Source organism: Hordeum vulgare, chromosome 2H (assembly GCF_904849725.1).
Source record: "Hordeum vulgare subsp. vulgare chromosome 2H, MorexV3_pseudomolecules_assembly, whole genome shotgun sequence".
Lineage (NCBI taxonomy): Eukaryota > Viridiplantae > Streptophyta > Magnoliopsida > Poales > Poaceae > Hordeum > Hordeum vulgare.
In genome coordinates, this window is record NC_058519.1 from 70,055,672 (window position 1) to 70,080,818 (window position 25,147).

Genomic DNA, 25,147 nt, shown 5'->3' on the forward strand with positions numbered 1-25,147 from the left:
AAAACAAATGGAAATGCAAGGAAATTCGAGTGCAAACATCTCCGTTCAAATTCTTTATAATTGAAGAAGTCATGTCATCTTCTCTCGTTGCTTTTAAAAGCTTTAATTTGAATTCACCGGAGAAGGGGAAAGTCATTTTATTCCCTCTCATTCGAAAGTTTCGAAAAGTTTCAAATTTCACACAAGTTTCAATCACTCAGCAAACAAACAAACAATCAATATAATAATTATATTAACATTCCAAAATTTATAATTTTGGGATGTTACAGTGTAGTGGCACTATCAGCAAGGAACGTTTCCTCCATTCGGGCGCCACACGCGTTCTAAAATATGACATCTAATTAATGTAACGAGGAAGAACATACATTAATAATAAGTGCACATATTTCAGAACATAACATACTATCATGTATAAATAATGAAATAAATGAATGATATAAATGTCATCCAAGCGTCATGAAATAAAGAATAAGTTTTGTGCTCTCATAGAGCTTACAACCAAATCAAATTTATTCGAATGCATTGTCTGAAATCACGGAATCATGATCGCTAACGAGGTGGGCTAAGTAGACTCGGCAAAGAAGCCATTGACTTCAGCCTTAATCTCTAGACTAGTCAGCCCCTCCTCGATAGTCATCATCTTGGTAGCAGCATCAACATCCAGTGGTGGCACCGTAGGTCACAGCTGAGGTAGCAGCATCAACATCCAGTGGTGGCACCGTAGGTCATCACCGTGTGCTCAAACTCCATGGCAGCGTCGACGTCGTTAGAGACCACGAAGCCTGCCGCTATAGTCACAGCTGAGGTTGCCACTATGGGCGTAGGAGGAGACGTAAATATCATCACGGGAGCCTGATACGTCTCCAACGTATCTATAATTTTTGATGGTTTCATGCTATTATCTTGTCAAACTTTGGATGTTTTGCATGCCTTTTATATATTTTTTGAGACTAGCTTATTAACTCAGTGCCACGTGCCAGTTCCTGTTTTTTTTCATGTTTTTGACCCCTTTCAGAGGAGATTTTGAAATGGAGTCCAAACGGAATAAAATCCCCGAAAATATTTTTTCCGTAACGGAAGAAGATCAGGAGACTTGAGAGCCAAGGCAGGGGGGCCCACAAGCCCTCACCCCGAGGCCAGGGGGAGGCCGCGGCCCACAGGCTTGTGGGCCCCCTGGACCTCCTTTGCCCTAGGGTTTGCGCCTATATATCCCCAAAAATTCCACAAAAAATCAGGAGATCATCGAAAGTACTTTTCCGCCGCCGCAAGCTTCTGTCTTCGCAAGATCCCATCTGGGGCACGTTCTGGTGCCCTGCTGGGGGGGGGGATTTGGATAAGGAGGGCTTCTTCATGAACACCATGACCTCTCCTATGATGCGTGAGTAGTTCACCATAGACCTACGGGTCCATAGCTAGTAACTAGATGGCTTCTTATCTGTCTTGGATCTTCAATACAAAGTTCTCCATGATCTTCATGGAGATCTATCCGATGTAATCTTCTTTTGCGGTCTGTTTGTCGAGATCCGATGAATTGTGGATTTATGATCAGATTATCTATGAATCTTATTTGAGTTTCTTCTGATCTCTCTTATGCATGATTTCATATCCTTGTAATTCTCTTCGAGTTGTGGGTTTTGTCTGGCCAACTAGATCTATGATTCTTGCAATGGGAGAAGTGCTGGGTTTTGGGTTCATACCGTGCGGTGACCTCACCCAGTGACAGAAGGGGTAGCGAGGCACATATCGTGTTGTTGCCATCAAGGGTAAAAAGATGGGGTTTTCATCATTGGTTTGAGATTATCCCTCTACATCATGTCATCTTGCTTAAGGCGTTACTATGTTTGTCATGAACTCAATACACTAGATGCATGCTAGATAGCGGTCGATGTGTGGAGTAATAGTAGTAGATGCAGAAAGTATCGGTCTACTTGTCTCGGACGTGATGGCTATATGTATGATCATTGCCTTATATATCGTCATGACTTTGCACGGTTCTATCAATTGCTCGACGGTAATTTGCTCACCCACCGTAATACTTGCTATTTTGAGAGAAGCCTCTAGTGAACACTATGGCACCCAGGGTCTACTCCATGATACGTCTCCAACGTATCTACTTTTCGAAACTCTTTTGCCCTTGTTTTGGACTATAATTTGCATGATTTGAATGGAACTAACCTGGACTAACGTTGTTTTCAGCAGAATTGCCTTGGTGTTTTTTTGTGTGCAGAAATCAAAGTTCTCCAAACGTCCTGAAAATTTACGGGGAGCAGTTTTGGAAAATATCAAAAATATCTGCGCCAAGTTCCACCTCAGGGGGTGGGCCAGTGCGCCACAAACCCCCGCTCCGCCACCCCCTGGTGGCGGTGGGCAGGCTTGTGGGGCCCACAGGCACCTGCCGCCCCCAATTCCAGCTCTATAAGTTGTCTTTCGTCCCAGAAAAAATAAAAAGAGAAGTTTTCGTCGCGTTTTCGATACGGAGGCGCCGCCACCACCTGTTCTTCATCTGGAGGGCAGATCTGGAGTCCGTCTTGGGCTCCGAAGAGGGGAAATTGTCGCCATCGTCATCATAAACCTTCTTCCCTCTCCAATTCCATGAAGCTCTTTGTCGTTCGTAAGTAATCTATTCGTAGGCTCGCTGGGCGGTGATGAGTAGGATGAGATCTATCATGTAATCGAGTTAGTTTTGATGGGGATTGATCGCAATTATCCACTATGTTCTGAGTTTTGATGTTGCTACTACTTTGCCATGACTAGAGCCCGAGTGCCATGATTTCAGATCTGAAATTATTATGTTGTCACCAATATATGTGTGTTTTAGATCCGATCTTGCAAGTTGTAGATACCTACTATGTGTTATGATCCGGCAACCCCGGAGTGACAATAACCGGAACCACTCCTGGTGATGATCATAGTTTGAGGAGTTCATGTGTTCACAAAGTGCTAGTGTGTTGGTCCGGTTCTTTATTAAAAGGAGAACCTTAATATCCCGTAGTTTCCTTTTGGACCCTGCTGCCACGGGAGGGATGGACAATAGATGTCATGCAAGTTCTTTTCCCTAAGCACGTATGACGACACACGGAATGCATGCCTACATCACATTGACGAATGGGAGCTAGCCACATATCTCTCCGTGTTATAGTTGTTGCATGATGAATATCATCCAAACAAATCACCGACCCATTGCCTACGAGTTTGTCCTACTACTGCTGTTACTTGTCTTGCTCTGCTGCTACTACTGTTGCTAATGCTGTCACTTATTTTGCTCTGTTGCTGCTGCTACTACTGTTGCTACTACTGTCGCTTGCTACTGTTGCTACTTGCTATTGCTGTCACTACTGCTGTTCCTTGCCATTGCTATTGCTCGTTACACTGCCGTTACTCGCTACTTTGCTGTTACTATTGTGCTTGCAGATACTATTCTTTCAGGTGTGGTTGGATCTGACAAATTCAGCTGCTAATACTTGAGAGTATACTCTCACCTCCCGATTGGTAAACCAACAAATTGGGTCGAATACTCTACCCTCGAAAACTGCTGCGAACCCACGCGCTCGTGGGCCATCAACAACATTCTTCCACTCTCATTGCCGGGGAGTGCTATCAGCATTCTTCTGGTGCCGTTGCAGGAGAAGGTTTATTGTTATAAGCATTCGTCTAGCTAACGCCAGAGATTGCAGGATCATCCCTTTTCTGGAGCCATTGCCAGGGAAGCACAGCTGACGTCAGCATTTTTCTAGCGCCGTTGCCGGGGAGGTATTGCTATATTCTCTGAGTTACTTGGGATTTATATCTGCTGATCACTATGAAGAATCTGAAGGATCCGAAGACCAAAGTCTTGCCCTCCACTACGAGGGGAGGTAAGGAATTGCCATTTAGCTCTGCACTTGATTCACCTTCAGTTATGAGTAAGTTTGCGACATCACCTCCTGCTAGAAATCTTGATATGTCACATGTGCTTGATGATGCTTGTGATACTACTGCCAGAGATGCTATGCTTGATACTATGCCTGATGATGCTATGCTTGATACTATGCCTGATGATGCTATGCTTGATACTATGCTTGATACTATGCCTGATACTGCTAGAGATGCTATGCCTGATACTGCTAGAGATGATATGCTTGATACTACTTTGCGTGATGATGCTAGAGATGCTATTTTGCCTGATGATGCTATGCTTGATACTGCTAGAGATGCTCCTTTGCATGATGTTCCACTAGGAGTGTTCCTTGATGCTCATATTGCTAGAGTTACTGCCAATGCTTGTGATGCTTCTGAAACTACCGATACTATTGAGATAGAACCTGCTTTTGCTCCTGCTAGATCTAGCTCTCCTAGATGTGAATTGCCTGATATACCTGAGGGTTACGTTATGGAGGGAGAGATAGTTGAGGATTTTCTTGCATGTAAGGATGCCTATGACGCTGAGAAATTAATTCTCAAGTGGAAGGAAAAATCTCGGGAAGTTAGGATGAAAAATGATCTGAAGTTTTCCACTTCGCCTATCTTTGTCACCGATAAGGATTATGAATTCTCTGTCAAGCCTGAGATAATCTCTCTAGTCGAATCTGATCCTTCTCACGGTTATGAGTCTGAGACGGTCATAGCCCATCTTGCCAAACTATCCGAAATAGCCAACCTTTTCACTAATGAGGAGAAGATCCGCTACTAGTATATCCTTAAGATGTTTCCTTTCTCTCTAAAGGATGATGCTAAAGCCTGGTTCACCTCTCTTGCTCCTGGATGTGTGCGTAGTCCCTAGGAGATGCTCTATTACTTCTGTGAGAAATATTTCCCTGCCCATAAGAAGCAAGCTGCCTTGCAGGAAATATACAACTTTGCTCAACTCCAAGAAGAGAGTCTTCCACAAGCTTGGGGGAGGCTCGTCCAGCTGCAGAATGCTTTGCCTGATCACCCTCTTAAGAAGAACAAGATACTTGATATCCTCTATAACGGACTTACCGATGCCTCTAGAGACCACCTAGATAGTTGTGCCGGTTGTGTTTTTAGGGAACGAACTGTAGAACAAGCTGAGACCCTACTGAATAACCTCTTGATCAACGATAATGCTTGGACTATTCCCGAACCACCTCCTAAGCCAACTCCTAAGAAAAGAGGTATTCTATTCCTCAGTCCCGAAGATATGTAAGAAGCCAAGAAATCTATGCAAGAGAAAGGCATTAGATCTGAAGATGTAAAAAATCTACCACCTATCGAAGAGATCCATGGTCTCGATAACCCGATACAGGTAGTAGAAGTCAATTCTCTGCGTAGGTTTGATGAGAGTGATATTCCTTTTGATAAACCTGCTAGCCTATGCTTTGATGAATTTGATAACTTTGTTGCCAAACAACAGAGTTTCGATGATTATGTTAGCAGACATTTGGAACAAAGTGCTCGTATGCTTAGCCTTTTAAGTGCTTGTGTAGACAGAAATGTCAACGCCTTGAAGCTTCTGAGTAAACATGCCTCTATGATTACTACTCAGGTAGAACAAGTACTTAAAGCTCAGAATGACTTGATCAATGAATTAAATGACAACTCTGTCAGAGTCATTACTAGAGGAGGAAAAATGACTCAGGAACCTTTGTATCCTAAAGGTCATCCTAAGAGAATTGATCAATATTCTCAAGGAATCAAGGCTGATACACCTAGTCATCCTAAGGAGAAGAAGAAGGATGATAGAAACCTGCACGCCAGTTCACCAAATACTGTCACACCTGAAGAACCTAATGATATTTCTGTGTCTGATGCAGAAACACAATCACGCGATGAACATGAACCTGGTGACAATGTGGACAGTGATGTTCATAATAATGCTCAACCTAGCCATGATGAGGATGTGGAGATTGAACCTACGGTTAATCCTGATAATCCAGAACCTAAGAGATACGACAAGAATGACTTTACTGCTAGGAAGCATGGTAAAGAAAGAGAGCCATGGGTTCAGAGATCTATGCCCTTTCCTCCTAAGCCATCCAAGAAAAAGGATGATGATGATTTTGAGCGCTTCATTGAGTTGATAAGACCCGTCTTTCTGCAGATGCGGTTAACTGATATGCTCAAGATGTATCCGTATGGCAAGTACATGAAAGATATCGTGACTAATAGACGGAAGATACCAGATCTTGAGATCTCCACCATGCTTGCCAATTACACTTTCGAAGGTGGAACTCCTAAGAAACTTGGTGATCCCGGAGTGCCCACTATACCTTGCTCCATTAAAGGAAACTACGTAAGAACGTCCTTATGTGACCTTGGAGCCGGTGTTAAGGTTATGCCGCTCTCTCTTTATCGTAGACTTGAGTTGGATAAGTTGACACCCACTGAAATTTCTCTTCAAATGGCCAACAAATCAACTGCTTTTCCTATCAGCATTTGCGAGGATGTGCCTGTTGTGGTTGCTAACACCACTATCTTAACAGACTTTGTTATGTTGGATATTCCCGAGGACGATGCCATGGCTATCATCCTCGTAAGACCCTTTTTAAACACCGCAGGGGCTGTTATAGATTGCAACAAAGGCAATTTCACTTTCCATGTGAACGGTAACGAGCCCAGAGTGCACTTTCCGAAGAAACGATGTCCAGTACATTGCATCAATGCTATTGAAAAGACTTCATCGATTCTTATTGGGAGCTTTGAATGCCCTATCCCTCGTGTCAAGATGAAGTATGATTTTCTTGTTGGGGAGATTCATATCCCCATTGAGGTGACTTAGTGGCTATTCGAAAATTCTCCGTACTCTCTTGCGATCCGAGAAGGTTTTGTCATAAGGACTTGATCAACCCCATTGACGGATTTCTTCCGATGACCATGAAACGGATGAATCAGAGAGTCACATACCTTTGTTTTGAGTCTTCATTTTCTATTGCTTAGAAGAAATATGATAGGATTAGTTTAGCTTTTCCTGTTTTCTGTTTTAGCGTCCCGGAGAAAACTACCTCGAAAATAAAAGTTCTCCGATGGTCCTGAAAATTTAGTATGATTGTTTCTGGAATTTTTGAAAATTTCTAGGCCTGAGAGCTGGTCAGGGGGCCTGACCAGTGGGCCACAAGGCCCCCCCACCGCCACCTACCCCCTGGTGGCAGGGTGCAAGCTTGTGTGGCCCACAGGCACCCCATCCACTCATTCCAGCTCCCAGCCTCTTCTTCCACCTCCAGAAAAAATTGTTTCGCAGCTCAAACCCGTGTTCTTGCTCATTTGGCTGTGATTTTTGATCTCCTTGCTCAAAGCACCATTCTCCGAACTATTTTGGGGAAATTACTCCTTGGTAAGTGACTCCTCCATTGGTCCAATTAGTTTTTGCTCTAGTGCTTTATCCTTCGCGAATTCTTGCTACCTTGATGACCCTGTTCTTGTGCTACAAAAGTTGATTTTAGCTGGTCCCCAGTGGTTTTAGCGTGTGATACGGTCTCTAGGCACTAGTAGGAGTAGTTGCTACAAGTTGGGTTAATCCTTATTCACTTTTTTTCGAAGTCTCTAAAAATTTCAGAATTTTTCAGAGCTAGAAAAAGGAAAAGATGAGGAGGTTCTTGAGAGGCTCTTGAAACCGTAACCACAAGGAGGATGAGAAGAACCACCCCAAGTATGTAGTCCCTCGAGTCACAGAAGTTCGAGCGTGCGAGTGGCCAAGTGATGAATTTTTGCGCGCTGCCGGACTTTATGAATACTTTTATTACTTGGTGGAGAACGCAGGTCTTACTGCGTTTGTTGAAGATAAGTGCCCACAATATCTCCTCCTCACCAATATTTTCGTTCAAAGCTTCAACTTTTATCCGAGGAAGAATCCTCTCATGGTTGAGTTCATGATTTACTATATTCCCCAGTGTATGACGATGCAGGACTTTTGCAATGTATGCAAATTACCTTATGTTGGGGATATCCATGACCCTCGTCCACGGGACTTGGAGGATTTCATTGGTTCCATTGCTGTTGGAGAGGAGAGAGGAGTGTCTCGCGCTAGAATTGCTCGCATAAATTTTCCTGTGCTTCGGTACTTCTCACTATTTGTGGGAAAATGTTTGATTGGCCGTGGGGAGGCTGGATCACTTAGTTCTCCAGACCTCGCGGTTTTGCACGAAGGCCTTTATAACGATAAGACTTATAGCTTGGGCGCTATAGTCGCTCAACGGTTGAACCTGAACCGTTCCAAGGGTGTCGTCTATGGAGGTATCTATGCTACCCGTCTTGCCAGACACTTTGAGATACCCATTAGACTGGGAGAGGAAGGAGAGATGCTTCTCCCTGAGAGATATCTGGATTATGACAGCATGGTTCACCATGATTTTGTGGATAGAGATGTTAGTAGACGGATGATTTATAACCTGGTGTTTAGTCACGGTACTCGGGAGACTATTACTTTGCCTGTTCCTTATTTGTTTGATCTTCATGCAGGAAGGTACACTATTATGCCCGTGGACATCTACGCATATTGGGGTTTGGCCCAACCACAGGCGCCCGTGCCCGAGCCGCCAGTCGAGTACCAGATGCCAGTTTATCAGTGGGAGCCAGAGGAGCTCACACAGCAGTGGCCATCCACAGTCTGCTCCAGAGTATCCTGGAGCTGGTTATTTCCCACCATGGGAGTAGACCAAGCTAGGCCAAAATCCTAAGCTTGGGGGAGTACGTGTTCTCACCGACTTTATATTCATGCTTATGCTTTCACTCTGTTAGCCGGTGTTTACACTTTGCCACTGTATTATCCATGGTAGTTTCTTTTCTTTTTCTTGTTTTCTTGTTTTGTGTCCTTTTGAGAAAACCCAAAAAGATTTTTATTTCTTCTTTTGCTTGTTGGGAGCTTTCCCGTGTAAATAGTTTTCTTTTTCTTTGTGTCAAGGTAGAAGATATTGGTTACAATGCTTAGTGGTTCTTACATGCTTACCTGTTTAGCTTTCAAAGAGCCATATTATTTTGTCTTCTCCTTTGTGTTTGCGTGCAGATTCAGCTTAGTCCAATGCGCTTATTATCGTTTTCATTGTTCGATCGTGCAAATGAAAGGCAACAATGATGATATATGATGAAGTGACTGAGACTGAAAAGCTGGTATGAACTCTATCTATTTTTTTTTGTAAATATGACTAGCTTGTCGACCCAGATTTAGCTTTGTTGTGAGAGAACCATGTTTGCAATGACAACTTAGATATCATAGTTTCTGATGCCATGCTTATTCAGTTGAGAGCTTATAATAGTTTGTCTCGATTGCCAACATAGATTTTGAGATGACTTTGATGTAGTATGATAGGATGGTATTCTCCTTTGAATGTTTCAAGTGGCTTGACTTGGCGCATGTTCATGCATGTAGTTGAAACAAAATCAACATAGTGTCACGCCCAAGATGCGACCCTATCCTCAATTTGGCACGATGGCCTCGTCAGGGATAGAAGCGCATCTCGTCGTGTCGCAAGAATGGATATCGTTATAAGTACATGTACTGAAAAGAAGAGATATATATAGAGTTGGCTTACACTCGCCACAAGCTACATCAGAGTCACATCAGCACATTACATAATCATCAAGAGTAAGAACAGGGTCCGACTACGGACGAAAACAAACGACAAAAGAAGAACGACGTCCATCCTTGCTATCCCAGGCTGCCGGCCTGGAACCCATCCTAGATCGATGAAGAAGAAGAAGAAAAAGAAGCAACTCCAAATGAACAATCAACGCGCTCGCGGCAAGTAATCTTTACCTGTACCTGCAACTGGTGTTGTAGTAATCTGTGAGCCACAGGGGACTCAGCAATCTCATTTCCAAAGGTATCAAGACTATCAAAGCTTAATGGGTGAGGCATGGTTAAGTGGTGAGGTTGCAGCAGCGGCTAAGCATAAATTTGGTGGCTAAACTTACGAGTACAAGAAATAAGAGGGGGACGATCTACACATAACGGACGTGAACTATAGTTGATCAAATGAATGATCATGAACACCTACCTACGTGAGACATAACCCCACCGTGTCCTCGATCGGAGAAGGAACTCACGAAAGAGACAGTCACGGTTACGCACACAGTTGGCATATTTTAATTAAGTTAACTTCAAGTTATCTAGAACCAGTGTTAAACAAAGCTTCCACGTTGCCACATAACCATGGGCACGGCTTTCTGAAAGATTTAACCCTTCAGGGGTGCTCCAACTAGTCCATCACAAATTACCACAAGCCGCATAGAAATCCTCAATCATGAAGCTCGCGATCTCGTTGGATTCCCTAGTGGAAAACCTCAACTCTGAGATTCCCCAAAGCATCACCGGAATCCCGATGCACAAGATATCTCGTCAAAGGTAAAACTAATCCAGCAAGGCCGCCCGATGTGTCGACGATCCCGATAGGAGTCACGTACCTCGTTCTCAGGACACGACGGATAGGCGAAGCGTACGGGTACCAAACCTCGAGTTTCCTCGCGGTGGCCCCACACGGTGCTCTGTTTTGGACCAACACTCATGAGGAGCACTGGCCCGGGGGTTGATTAAAATAGTCCACGGGTGCCGGCGGGTCCCTATGTATTATTATTAGGTGATTATGCAGATGTAGTACCAAAGTTGGGCCTTGCCAGACCAGCTTTAATCTAAAGCGAATTATCAAGGGGATCCCCATAACAACCCCGATCGTGTTAGGAGCGCTCAATTATGGAACATAACACCGGTAGCCGGTAACTAAGGGGGCAAAGGTGGAACAAAACACCAGGCTAGAAAGGCTGAGCCTTCCACCTTTTACCAAGTATATAGGTGCATTAAATTAAATATCATTTAATATGGTGATATCACAAGGAACCCATGCTTTCACATGGAAGCAACTGCACCTGCAACTAGCAACGCTAACACAGGGTTAAGCAAGCAGTAACATAGCCAATCAGTGGTTTGCTAGGTCGAACAGGTTGAAGGTTAACATGGCATTGTTGAGAGGCTGATATTTAACATGTGGTAGGCAACGAGACATAAGTGATAGCATCGAAATAACTAGCATGGCAATGATAGTAATGGGATCTGGGGAAATGATCATCTTGCCTGAGATCCCGGTGAGAAGAAGAATGACTCCGTGAAGGAGACGAACCGACGTAGTCGAACGGTCCTCACATCCGACACGCTTGCGGAACTCTATCGAGACAGAGGGAAATGGAAACAAGCATCAACACACGATATTCACCACACGATGCAAGACACATATGATGCATGAACGGTCTAATGCAAGGCATGACAATCACAACAATCAAACACTACACATTAAGTGAAGTTCGATATGCAACGAGTTGCATATTGACGAAAATCCACGTTAATTTATTTAGTTCTATCCCAATTAAATACACGGCAATATTAAATGTGGTTAAACATGCAAGAGGTGAAGCGGAAATTAAACTACCTATCTAGACATTTTAAATGAGGTCGGAAACAACTTATAGCATCTCCGAGATGACCCCACGTGTTAAATTCTAATTCTGTCCATATTTGTCCTAATCACATTTTAAGTTTGTTAAACAGCAAAACTAAGTGGTTCACGTGATTCTACTCGTCGTACTGGTCTATTTACATATATAGCACAACTCCAACGGAGCTACGGACAAATAGTTACGTCCTAAACCGTTTCCAACACGTCGGCATGCAAACCGATGCAAACAACACACTAAACAGTTCTAATTATGCATGAGAGTTGGAAAATAATACTCTACGCAAAATTCTAGTCAAAAACCACATATAACTCACTCCGATCCGATGCACGGTTTAGAAACTACCCTCTTTTGAAAATCAATGCTTTTTGTGAAATTATTAGAAAACCTGAAATAAAAGACAAATCGCAGCGAGTAAAAAAAATAACTGGGCCGGATTGCAACTTAGAGCAGCAGCCCACGCAGAATTAGGCCCAATCTGCTGAGGAAGTGCAAAACAAAAACATCTGCAAAATAATGGGTGACATGGGATTCGAACTCTGCACCTCTCGGAGGATTGCACACGGGAATGACCAGCTCCACTAGCAAGCAACTTATGACAAAGCATGGGTTTAGGATGAAATGAACATACCATGGCGCGAATCTAAGAAAACTGTAACACAAACAGGGATGCTCTGTGTGCCAGATCGAGGATGCAGGTCTGGGCGGCCATGGGTTGGCTCCTAGCTTCAGCGGGGCGCCAGCGGGATGGGCAGATCCGGGAGCACCTGCTCCATTCCCGGTGACAGCGGGGCTCGTGGCGGTCCAGACGAGGGAGCTCCATGGGTGCAGCGGGATTCCGTTATGTTCCTGACATAGAGAAAGGACGCAGAGACAAGGGGATCATCCTGGAGGTCACCGGTGGCCGGCCGGAGCAGGGTCATGGCGGACATGGAGAAGCACGGGGCGAGGCTGCGGTTGACCTGCTGTTGGTCGGAGGCGACAAGGTTCAGCAACCCGAAGTACTCCCATGGCTGGCTCCATTGTTGTGGCATACGGTTCTGAATTCCTGAATCAAAACACATGAGAGAGGGATGAGATGAGGGAGAGAGCAGGTGGAGAGGGAAACGAGGGGAATGGGATCGAAGGAACACGGGGTCCTGGACAGCTGGTTCGGTTGTCGGCGGCTGCCGGTCCTATGAGGAGAGCGAGGGGGCTCGGGCGCGAGGCCTCGGCTGCCGTTTTCGCGGCATGGAGGAGCTCCGGCAATTCTCGACGTGCTGGTCGTACGGCGACGGGGAAGACCATGGCATCAAGCTTCGGCGGCGGAGGGATGTTGCGGTTCATGCATCACATGGCCAGATCCAACTGTTGTTGGCAGAGCTACTGCACCTGCGGTGTTGCTGAACCTACTGGTTCCCAGGCACAGCAAGGAGATCCTAAGGAAGACAAAAAAAATAAGAAAAGAGATCAGGGAAGAGAGGGAATCAAGAGGAGGAGGTGCTCGGCATGGAGGAGAGAGGACCCGGGTCGCCTGGCATGAGGGATGAGGCCGCTTCTGGCGATGCGTGCCTGCAGGAGCTTCTGCTCTTATGGTCACGCGGACGAGGAGGCTGAGGTTGATGGATGCGTCCAGGTCGCAGAGGCGAGGCACTGGAGAAGCTGGAGAAGCAGAGGGGATTGGGGCTTGGGCATGGATTTTTGGATCGGGACGATCTCGAGGTGGGAGACACAGGGTGGCGGCGCGAGAGGAAAACTAGGAGGTTTGTCTGTCTAGGGCTAGGGTTGGTCCATATAAGAAAAGAAACTAGCTTAGGGCCCTCCGATCGTAATCGAACGGTCACGATAAAATATGTTAGGGTCCAATGGACAAACCGAAGACGGTTTGCGGTAAAACGGGGTTGATCCGGACCCAACGGTCATGATCGTAGGGTTCGGGTTCCAGGAGGTTTTCGGATTGGGCTGCGCGTAGGGTCGATGCACTGTGCAGAGAGGCTAGCCGGAGATGAGAGGGAAAATGGGCAGCCCGGCGACAGTGTTTAAAATACCGAAACGTCCGACAATAGACCGAATACGGTGCCGCTACGATCGACCGTTCAGGTACCAGACAAACTCCGATCGCGACGAAATTCGACAGGTGGCCTGGCTATATCTAATCTCGACCGCATGCCAAGTTTCACCCCGATCAGAGAAAGTTATACGCACACTTTAAAAACAGGGTTTCGACAGTGCCGCGGGCGCGTGCGTGTGCGGTCGGATTCAGAACAGACAACGACGAGAACCGGCAACTACTAACGAATGCAAGTTTGAAAACTGCGGCAATGAGATGCCGGTGCAATGCATATGATGCGCATGATGCGGTGATGATGCGACCAATATAAATAGACACACGACGAAAACGGAAAGAGAGGGGAATCTTCTGGAACGTCGGCATCGGGCTGTCACAACTCTCCTACACTACAAGAGGATCTCGCCCCGAGATCCAAGAATGAAAGGGGGAAGAGGATGAGGAAGAACAAGAGGTAAAAACTTAGTCGCTTCTTTCACAAACGAGTGAAACCAACAATCCTTGAAGGTTGCAACAAGATGAGGAATGATAAGAGAAGAAGCAAGAATTCACGGAAAATTTCGGCAGCACTTCGGTAGGAAAATGGGACAATTTTTTTTTGATAAGATGGAAGAAATAGACAATATTCATAAAAAACAACTAAATAGAGCAAGGAAAGACCATGATCTTGATAGAACAACAAGATTGACCCAAATGAGCAACATCACAATGCCTCCGGAACAATAGAATAGGAACTAGCTCAAGCGGAAGAAGAGAATGAAGAGAGAATGACAACTACCATCACAATAGAATAGAAGAGCCCTCGGTCATAGAATTGACGTAGTGGTTAGAAAACCAACAACGAAAAGACAAGATAGTAGTGGGCTTATGGAAATCATCTCAACAAATATGAGGTGACAAACAACCACTAAAAGAAACAAGGATAGATTGGGAGAAACAAGATATGAACAAACTTACACTAAGAGGATACATTGAGAACTTGGATTAATGACAAGCACCATGATAGCGTAATCCATAGGAAAAGCTTTAGGTGAAATCCAAACCAAGATAGCTCAAATGAAGAAATCATGGGTTGAAAATATTGCATGATCAAAGAATTGGTGGGTTTAATTATCTCCTTCTTGAAATAAAATATCTTTGAGACTCCTACACTAAAGAGAAGGCTATACTACCACCTCAAAGGATAAAGGAAGAACAAATGCACTTGGGAATGCAAGAGAACGCATACTTGAGGTTCTCCAACAAGAATCTTGAAGAACACTTTGAGAATGAATTGATACCTTGATGAACCACCATGAAGGACCACCGTATACAAATGAATGATGAAAAGATATGAAGGTAGCAGGAATAAGATTATGACCTTGCCAAGATTTAGATGATGCCTCACAAAGAGATACTTGATAAAACTTGGAACTCCGGAAAAGAAAAGATAAGCACACTGAGAAAAGACTTGAAACCATGAGCCACTCCGGAAGAAGAATTCAGGTTACTATGAACAAGAATAAGAATTATGTTATGCTTATCCTTCATCAAATTAAATTGATGACAAACAACGGATCTAGCATACAACTTATTCTACTAGAAATGAATCTTGAAGATGCATAGAGATATAAGCACCACTTGAGGCATAATTGAAGGAAGCACAGGTGAGAATTGGATTAAATGGGGATACCAAGAATTAATGGAGATACATGAGAATGAAGAGATCATGATCCACCTGAAATAAAGCTAGAACAAGGCACCGGATAATCGAGAGACGAACGAAGAGACAACAATTGAGAAGAATCGAGGATGAAAGCTGAAAGATGAGAATGAAGAATCTTCTGAAATGATGGCCTTCGGAGGAACGAGAAATAAAAAACAACTCAGAAACGCACCGGATAGCAAGAAAGAGATTACTCATGATTGACAACAAATGAGAGGATAACATGAAGCTGAGATGACAATCTTCACAAGAATGGAAAAAGACTGAGAGAAACACTCCTTCGAATTTGCAAGGGAGAATGATGACGAGGAACAACACCAAGAATAGCTGAGACACTCCGGAATAATGAAGAATGAAAGGTTGAGCCAAATATGAGATTTAGTTCAAATAGGCCTTGGAGAAGGGGCATGACTGATGAAATTCATACTTATGTCATAGTTAAAAAGAATTAAAGATCTCCGGAAAGATTAGAAGAGTCAGGAAAGATCCTGGGAAAACCTGTGGGTTATGGGCCCACTCAAAGAAACCACCATTGAAAAGATTGCTAGAACGATAGATATTGCACCGGTATGAAGAGAACTAGATGAGGTTAGCACCCCGAAACAATTAAAGAATTGAGAACAAGAATTCTGAGATAACTTCAATGCTCCGGATAGAATAGAGAGAAATAACAACAAGAAACTAGACTGATAAAAAATTCCAACATAGGAAATAATTACAAGGATGAAAAGGATATGATGAACACGGACAACTGAATTGAATTCATCGGAAAAGATGACAAGAATGAATAAGGATGAACATGAAGCTCCTGGGAATCTTCACGATGAATCACCGGATAAGAGAGAAAGAACAGACAGCGGAAGCACAACGAAGAGAAAACTCTTGGATGAAAATTGAATCCCTGAACAAAAAGGGTGGGAGGGCGGGAAAAACAAAGACAACTTGGGACAGATGAGATAAACTCCGGAAATAATTCAGAGAATGATCTTGCAAAATAGGAGAGGATGGAATTCATTTGAAGAGAAACACACCGGTTGGAAAAGAACTGATACGGTGACTCCTGTTGACAAGAATTGATAAGATGATTTGAATGAACAAAAGAATTTGCATTCTCACATAAAAATATGAGAACACTGCTTAGAAAAGATCTGAAATCACCACTTGACATCGAAACAACTTGAATTACCATATTCAACAAAACAAAGGATGAGGCTTATGAAACAAGCCAGAACAAACTCATGAGAAAGATTTCGTCCGATATTTTCGTGGACAGGATCGCACGGGCACGATTTTACAGTAGCCATCAAGTGCAAAGTAGTGCACCCGACATACGAAGCGTCCCCGAGTCGTAGCAAGCTACAAGGACTCTTTAAGACACAACGTGTACCGCTGTAAGTCGACCATGAAGAAACGAATCCACTAGATGTCGAACCCAACCTAACATCATGTATTTGTTGGAAGAATGTCCTATAAGTAGCTACTTGAATTCCCACCTATGAATTCCCGAAATATCTGGTCATGCAATCTGGTACACGGATACAAGGAGTATTTCGCACAACTCCTAAACTAACCCGTCACCTGTATCACATCCGTCAACACACGACCAGAATCTAGGACCTTCATCTACAACAGACCCTCGTGATCACAATGATACAAAGTATGGCAGTACCCCCGAACAATATGCACCAGTACTAGGGACATCGGGGTTATCTCGCCACTACTAGTATTGAAGCAATTACGAACATCCTTCGTCCTGAGATACTAAGAAATCTGAATGATAATGATGTGCTCGAGAATCCCCTGGAGCTCAACTCCCCGGAAGAAGATCAAGTCAGACAGGAGGCACCAAGACAGAACTCCGTCACATCGGCATCATATAGACCCCAAGAATATCCGCGTGATCCTAAAAAAATTTGAGTGAGAAGAGGAGTAGAATTAAAATATTACGTCAAGATTCCTCACGAGAGCATAGAAGAGGACAAAAAAGAATCCTACTCTCCGATATATAACTAAGACTCAAATAGATTTTCACTAGACTCGACTCGGCCAAGTTCGATCAATCAAGGGGGCTCCTAGGTCGGTCCTTGCTCTGATACCAACTTGTCACGCCCAAGATGCGACCCTATCCTCAATTTGGCAAGAGGGCCTCGTCAAGGATAGAAGCGCATCTCGTCGTGTCGCAAGAATGGATATCGTTACAAGTACATGTACTGAAAAGAAGAGATATATATAGAGTTGGCTTACACTCGCCACAAGCTACATCAGAGTCACATCAGCACATTACATAATCATCAAGAGTAAGAGCAGGGTCCGACTACGGACGAAAACAAACGACAAAACAAGAACGACGTCCATCCTTGCTATCCCAGGCTACCGGCCTGGAACCCATCCTAGACCGATGAAGAAGAAGAAGAAGAAGCAACTCCAAATGAACAATCAACGCGCTCGTGGCAAGTAACCTTTACCTATACCTGCAACTGGTGTTGTAGTAATCTGTGAGCCACAGGGGACTTAGCAATCTCATTTCCAAAGGTATCAAGACTAGCAAAGCTTAATGGGTGAGGCATGGTTAAGTGGTGAGGTTGCAGCAGCGGCTAAGCATATATTTGGTGGCTAAACTTACGAGTACAAGAAATAAGAGGGGGAAGATCTACGCATAACGGACGTGAACTATAGTTGATCAAATGAATGATCCTGAACACCTACCTACGTCATACATAACCCCACCGTGTCCTCGATCGGAGAAGGAACTCACGAAAGAGACAGTCACGGTTACGCACACAGTTGGCATATTTTAATTAAGTTAACTTCAAGTTATCTAGAACCAGTGTTAAACAAAGCTTCCACGTTGCCACATAACCGCGGGCACGGCTTTCCGAAAGATTTAACCCTGCAGGGGTGCTCCAACTAGTCCATCACAAATTACCACAAGCCGCATAGAAATCCTCAATCATGAAGCTCGCGATCTCGTTGGATTCCCTAGTAGAAAACCTCAACTCTGAGATTACCCAAAGCATCACCGGAATCCCGATGCACAAGATATCTCGTCAAAGGTAAAACTAATCCAGCAAGGCCGCCCGACGTGTCGACGATCCCGATAGGAGTCGCGTACCTCGTTCTCAGGACACGACGGATAAGCGAAGCGTACGGGTACCAAACCTCGAGTTTCCTCGCGGTGGCCCCGCACGGTGCTCTGTTTTGGACCAACACTCATGAGGAGCACTGGCCCGGGGGTTGATTAAAATAGTCCGCGGGTGCCGACGGGTCCCTATGCATTATTATTAGGTGATTATGCAGATGTAGTACCAAAGTTGGGCCTTGCCAGACCAGCTTTAATCTAAAGCGAATTATCAAGGGGATCCCCATAACAACCCCGATCGTGTTAGGAGCAATCAATTATGGAACATAACACCGGTAGCCGGTAACTAAGGGGGCAAAGGTGGAACAAAACACCAGGCTAGAAAGGCCGAGCCTTCCACCTTTTACCAAGTATATAGGTGCATTAAATTAAATATCATTTAATATGGTGATATCACAAGGAACCCGTGCTTTCACATGGAAGCAATTGCACCTGCAACTAGCAACGCTAACACAGGGTTAAGCAAGCAGTAACATAGCCAATCAGTGGTTTGCTAGGTCGACCAGGTTGAAGGTTAACATGGCATTGTTGAGAGGCTGATATTTAACATGTGGTAGGAAACGAGACATAAGCGATAGCATCGAAATAACTAGCATGGCAATGATAGTAATGGGATCTGGGGAAATGATCATCTTGCCTGAGATCCCGGTGAGAAGAAGAATGACTCCGTGAAGCAGACGAACCGACGTAGTCGAACGGTCCTCACATCCGACACGCTTGCGGAACTCTATCGAGACAGAGGGAAACGGAAACAAGCATCAACACACGATATTCACCACACGATGCAAGACACATATGATGCATGAACGGTCTAATGCAAGGCATGACAATCACAACAATCAAACACTACACATTAAGTGAAGTTCGATATGCAACGAGTTGCATATTGACGAAACTCCACGTTAATTTATTTAGTTCTATCCCAATTAAATACACAGCAATATTAAATGTGGTTAAACATGCAAGAGGTGAAGCGGAAATTAAACTACCTATCTAGACATTTTAAATGAGGTCGGAAACAACTTAGAGCATCTCCGAGATGACCCCACGTGTTAAATTCTAATTCTGTCCATATTTGTCCTAATCACATTTTAAGTTTGTTAAACAGCAAAACTAAGTGGTTCACGTGATTCTACTCGTCGTTCTGGTCCATTTACATATATAGCACAACTCCAACGGAGCTACGGACAAATAGTTACGTCCTAAACCGTTTCCAACACGTCGGCATGAAAACCGATGCAAACAACACACTAAACAGTTCTAATTATGCATGAGAGTTGGAAAATAATACTCTACGCAAAATTCTAGTCAAAAACCACATATAACTCACTCCGATCCGATGCACGGTTTAGAAACTACCCTCTTTTGAAAATCAATGCTTTTTGTGAAATTATTAGAAAACCTGAAATAAAAGACAAATCGCAGCGAGTAAAAAAAATAACTGGGCCGGATTGCAACTTAGAGCAGCAGCCCACGCAGAATTAGGCCCAATCTGCTGAGGAAGTGCAAAACAAAAACATCTGCAAAATAATGGGTGACATGGGATTCGAACTCTGCACCTCTCGGAGGATTGCACACGGGAATGACCAGCTCCACTAGCAAGCAACTTATGACAAAGCATGGGTTTAGGATGAAATGAACATACCATGGCGCGAATCTAAGAAAACTGTAACACAAACAGGGATGCTCTGTGTGCCAGATCGAGGATGCAGGTCTGGGCGGCCATGGGTTGGCTCCTAGCTTCAGCGGGGCGCCAGCGGGATGGGCAGATCCGGGAGCACCTGCTCCATTCCCGGTGACAGCGGGGCTCGTGGCGGTCCAGACGAGGGAGCTCCATGGGTGCAGCGGGATTCCGTTCTGTTCCTGACATAGAGAAAGGACGCAGAGACAAGGGGATCATCCTGGAGGTCACCGGTGGCCGGCCGGAGCAGGGTCATGGCGGACATGGAGAAGCACGGGGCGAGGCTGCGGTTGACCTGCTGTTGGTCGGAGGCGACAAGGTTCAGCAACTCGAAGTACTCCCATGGCTGGCTCCATTGTTGTGGCATACGGTTCTGAATTCCTAAATCAAAACACATGAGAGAGGGATGAGATGAGGGAGATAGCAGGTGGAGAGGGAAACGAGGGGAAGGGGATCGAAGGAACGCGGGGTCCTGGACAGCTGGTTCGGTTGCCGGCGGCTGCCGGTCCTATGAGGAGAGCGAGGGGGCTCGGGCGCGAGGCCTCGGCTGCCGTTGCCGCGGCATGGAGGAGCTCCGGCAATTCTCGACGTGCTGGCCGTACGGCGACGGGGAAGACCATGGCATCGAGCTTCGGCGGCGGAGGGATGTTGCGGTTCATGCATCACATGGCCAGATCCAACTGTTGTTGGCAGAGCTACTGCACCTGCGGTGTTGCTGAACCTGCTGGTTCCCAGGCACAGCGAGGAGATCCTAAGGAAGACAAAAAAATAAGAAAAGAGATCACGGAAGAGAGGGAATCAAGAGGAGGAGGTTCCCGGCATGGAGGAGAGAGGACCCGGGTCGCCTGGCATGAGGGACGAGACCGCTTCTGGCGATGCGTGCCTGCAGGAGCTTCTGCTCTTATGGTCATGCGGACGAGGCGGCTGAGGTTGATGGATGCGTCCAGGTCGCAGAGGCGAGGCACTGGAGAAGCTGGAGAAGCAGAGGGGATTGGGGCTTGGGCATGGATTTTTGGATCGGGACGATCTCGAGGTGGGAGACACAGGGTGGCGGCGCGGGAGGAAAACTAGGAGGTTTCTCTGTCTAGGGCTAGGGTTGGTCCATATAAGAAAAGAAACTAGCTTAGGGCCCTCCGATCATAATCGAACGGTCCCGATAAAATTGGTTAGGGTCCAATGGACAAACCGAAGATGGTTTGCGGTAAAACGGGGTTGATCCGGACCCAACGGTCATGATCGTAGGGTTCGGGTTCCAGGAGGTTTTCGGACTGGGCTGCGCGTAGGGTCGATGCACTGTGCAGAGAGGCTAGCCGGAGATGAGAGGGAAAACGGGCAGCCCGGCGACAGTGTTTAAAATACCGAAACGTCCGACAATAGACCGAATATGGTGCCGCTACGATCGACCGTTCAGGTACCAGACGAACTCCGATCGCGACGAAATTCGACAGGCGGCCTGGCTATATCTAATCACAACCGCATGCCAAGTTTCACCCCGATCAGAGAAAGTTATACGCACACTTTAAAAACAGGGTTTCGACGGTGCCGTGGGCGTGTGCGTGTGCGGTCGGACACAGAACAGACAACGACGAGAACCGGCAACTACTAACGAATGCAAGTTTGAAAACTGGCGGCAATGAGATGCCGAAGCAATGCATATGATGCGCATGATGCGGTGATGATGCGACCAATATAAATAGACACACGACAAAAACGGAAAGAGAGGGGAATCTTCTGGAATGTCGGCATCGGGCTGTCACACATAGCCTCTATGATGTTCGTGTTCATGGTGATTTATATCATGTTCATGCTTGCATTTAATGTTAGTCAAACTCATTGCATCTTGATGACTGTTGTTGCTCTCTAGTTGGTCGCTTCCCAGTCTTTTGCTAGCCTTCGCTTGTACTAAGCGGGAATGCTGCTTGTGCATCCACTTCCATGAACCCAAAAGTTTTTCCATGAGAGTCCACCATACCTACCTATTTGCGGTATCTACCTGCCGTTCCACGTAAATTTGCATGTGCCATTCTCTAAACCTTCAAGAAATAAATATGTTTTGCATGCCCGAACCGCTCATGTGGTGACACAGGGCTATTGGTATCTTCCATGCTAGGAGTGTTATCCTTGACATGTGTTTATTCACAGTCCTTCACGAGAAAGGGGCCGGTATTTGGGATGCCCAGTTCCATGCTTAAATCAAAAACATAACTATAAAACAAGACTCCCCCCAAATTGATGTTGGTATGGACGGTACCCGAGGATTCGGCTAGCCGTGGAGTGTGATTGATTGGTGGTGGGGGAGTTAAAACTTTACTTTTCTGTTAGGGAACCGCCTATAGCATGAGTAGCATGGAAGATATTGAGAACTCTTGGTCATTGCGTTGACAATGAAAGCATGCCACCCAAAATTATTATCTCTGTTTTCAAAGCTTGAGCTCTGGCACCTCTGCAAATCAAAGCTTCCCTCTGCGAAGGGCATGTCTATTTATTTTCTTGTCGAGTCATCCTCCTCTTTTATAAGCACCAATTAGAGAGCACCTCTGTCATTTTTATGCTTTGCTTTTGATTGATATTGAGTATGACTATGACTAGATCTTCGTTGCTATGAATTACAATGTTTAGTCAGCCCTTGATCTTTGAAAGTGCTCTGAATTTATGTTTTGCGGTTTCAGAAAGAGCTGGCGAGATACCACCTATTCATATTGCTTCATGATTGTTTTGATTGAAGTGTTGGTATTTGAAACTCATTATTATTTGCTCGTTAGCTGATTATGCCATTGATATTAGTTTATCGTGAGACCTTTGTGTCATTATGCCATTTATTTCTCTCTCAGTTTGTCAACTGAGTTGCTTGAGGACAAGCAAGGTTTTAAGCTTGGGGGAGTTGATACGTCTCCAACGTATCTACTTTTCCAAACTCTTTTGCCCTTGTTTTGGACTATAATTTGCATGATTTGAATGGAACTAACCTGGACTAATGCTGTTTTCAACAAAATTGCATTGGTGTTATTTTTGTGCAGAAATCAAATTTCTCCAAACGTCCTGAAAATTTACGGGGAGCAGTTTTGGAAAATATCAAAAATATCTGCGCCAAGTTCCACCTCAGGGGGTGGGCCAGTGGGCCACAAGCCCCTGCTCCGCCACCCCCCAAGTGGCGGTGGGCAGGCTTGTGGGGCCCACAGGCACCTACTGCCCCCAACTCCAGCTCTATAAGTTGTCTTTCGTTCGAGAAAAAATAAAAAGAGAAGTTTTCGTCGCGTTTTCGATACGGAGGCGCCGCCACCACCTGTTCTTCATCTGGAGGGCAGATCTGGAGTCCGTCTTGGGCTCCGGAGAGGGGAAATCGTCGCCATTGTCATCATCAACCTTTTTCCCTCTCCAATTCCATGAAGCTCTTCATCGTTCGTGAGTAATCTATTCGTAGGCTCGCTGCGCGGTGATGAGTAGGATGAGATCTATCATGTAATCGAGTTAGTTTTGATGGGGATTGATCCCTAGTATCCACTATGTCCTGAGTTTTGATGTTGCTACTACTTTGCCATGCTTAATGCTTGTCACTAGGGCCCGAGTGCCATGATTTCAGATATGAAATTATTATGGTGTCACCAATATATGTGTGTTTTAGATCCGATCTTGCAAGTTGTAGTTACCTACTATGTGTTATGATCCGGCAACCCCGGAGTGACCATAACCGGAACCACTCCCGATGATGATCATAGTTTGAGGAGTTCATGTGTTCACCAAGTGCTAATGCGTTGGTCCGGTTCTTTATTAAAAGGAGAACCTTAATATCCCGTAGTTTCCTTTTGGACCCTGCTACCACGGGAGGGATGGACAATAGATGCCATGCAAGTTCTTTTCCCTAAGCACGTATGACGACATACGGAATGCATGCCTACATCACATTGACGAACGGGAGCTAGCCACATATCTCTCCATGTTATAGCTGTTGCATGATGAATGTCATCCAAACAAATCACCGACCCATTGCCTAGGAGTTTGTCCTGCTACTTCTCTTACTTGTCTTGCTCTGCTGCTACTATTGTTGCTACTATTGTCACTTGTTTTGCTCTGCTGCTACTCCTACTACTGTTGCTACTACTGTCGCTTGCTACTATTGCTACTTGCTACTGCTGTCACTACTGCTGTTCCTTGCCGCTGCTATTGCTCGTTACACTGCCGTTACTTGCTTTTTGCTGTTACTACTGTGCTTGCAGATACTAATCTTTCAGGTGTGGTTGAATCTGACAAATTCAGCTGCTAATACTTGAGAGTATACTCTCATCTCCTGACTGGTAAACCAACAAATTGGGTCGAATACTCTAACCTCGAAAACTGTTGCAAACCCACGCGCTGGTGGGCCATCAACAACATTCTTCCAGTCTCATTGTCGGGGAGTGCTATCAGCATTCTTCTGGTGCTGTTGCAGGAGAAGGTTTGTTGTTATAAGCATTCGTCTAGCTAACGCCAGAGATTGCAGGATCAGCCCTTTTCTGGAGCCATTGCCAGGGAAGCACAGCTGACGTCACTCCACACCATATTTTCAGCCTTACACTTTTTACTTCGTTGCACTTTCCGCCTTCAGATCTCACTTTGCAAACAATCTTGAAGGGATTGACAACCCCTTTATAGCATTGGGTGCAAGCTCTTTTGTGTTTGTGCAGGTACTCTAGACTTGACGAGATTCTCCTACTGGATTGATACCTTGGTTCTCAAACTGAGGGAAATACTTACTGCTCTTGTGCTGCATCACCCTTTCCTCTTCAAGGGAAAAACCAACGCAAGCTCAAGAGACGACAGAGGGATCTCTGGCACCATTGCCAGGAAAGAACTATTGTTGACGTAGCAGAAGGATTTTTGGCGCCGTTGCCGGGGAGAATCAAGTCAAGAACTCATCCAAGTAAGTGTCGCAAACTCATCTCTTGCATTTACTTTGTTTGCCAGTTGCCTCTCGTTTTCCTCTCCCCCACTTCACCAATTTGCCTTTTTTTGTTTGCCTTTTTCGTTCGCCCTTTTCTCTCTCTTGCTTTCTGTTCGCTTGTGTGCCATGTGCCTTCAATATGCCTGCATCTTCGCTTGCTGAAAATCTAGTGATATGGATCCTCATCCACTTGCTAATCTCTTTAAGAGACCCAATTATGTTGATCCAATTGCTAGTGAGTTGAGTGCAGTTGACTATCTTTATGGAGTTTTGCTTGAGAT

General features: G+C 45.1%; 1 long non-coding RNA gene across 1 annotated transcript; it reads right to left on the bottom strand.

Moving 5' to 3' along the window:
- Nucleotides 1-19,795: 19,795 nt before the first annotated feature.
- On the bottom strand, nt 19,796-20,363 carry LOC123429605. The gene is made up of 2 exons (XR_006622713.1): nt 20,244-20,363; nt 19,796-20,130 (listed from the first exon to the last, which is right to left on the bottom strand). It is a non-coding gene; the product is annotated as an uncharacterized LOC123429605 (long non-coding RNA).
- Between the last annotated feature and the right edge of the window lie 4,784 nt (nt 20,364-25,147).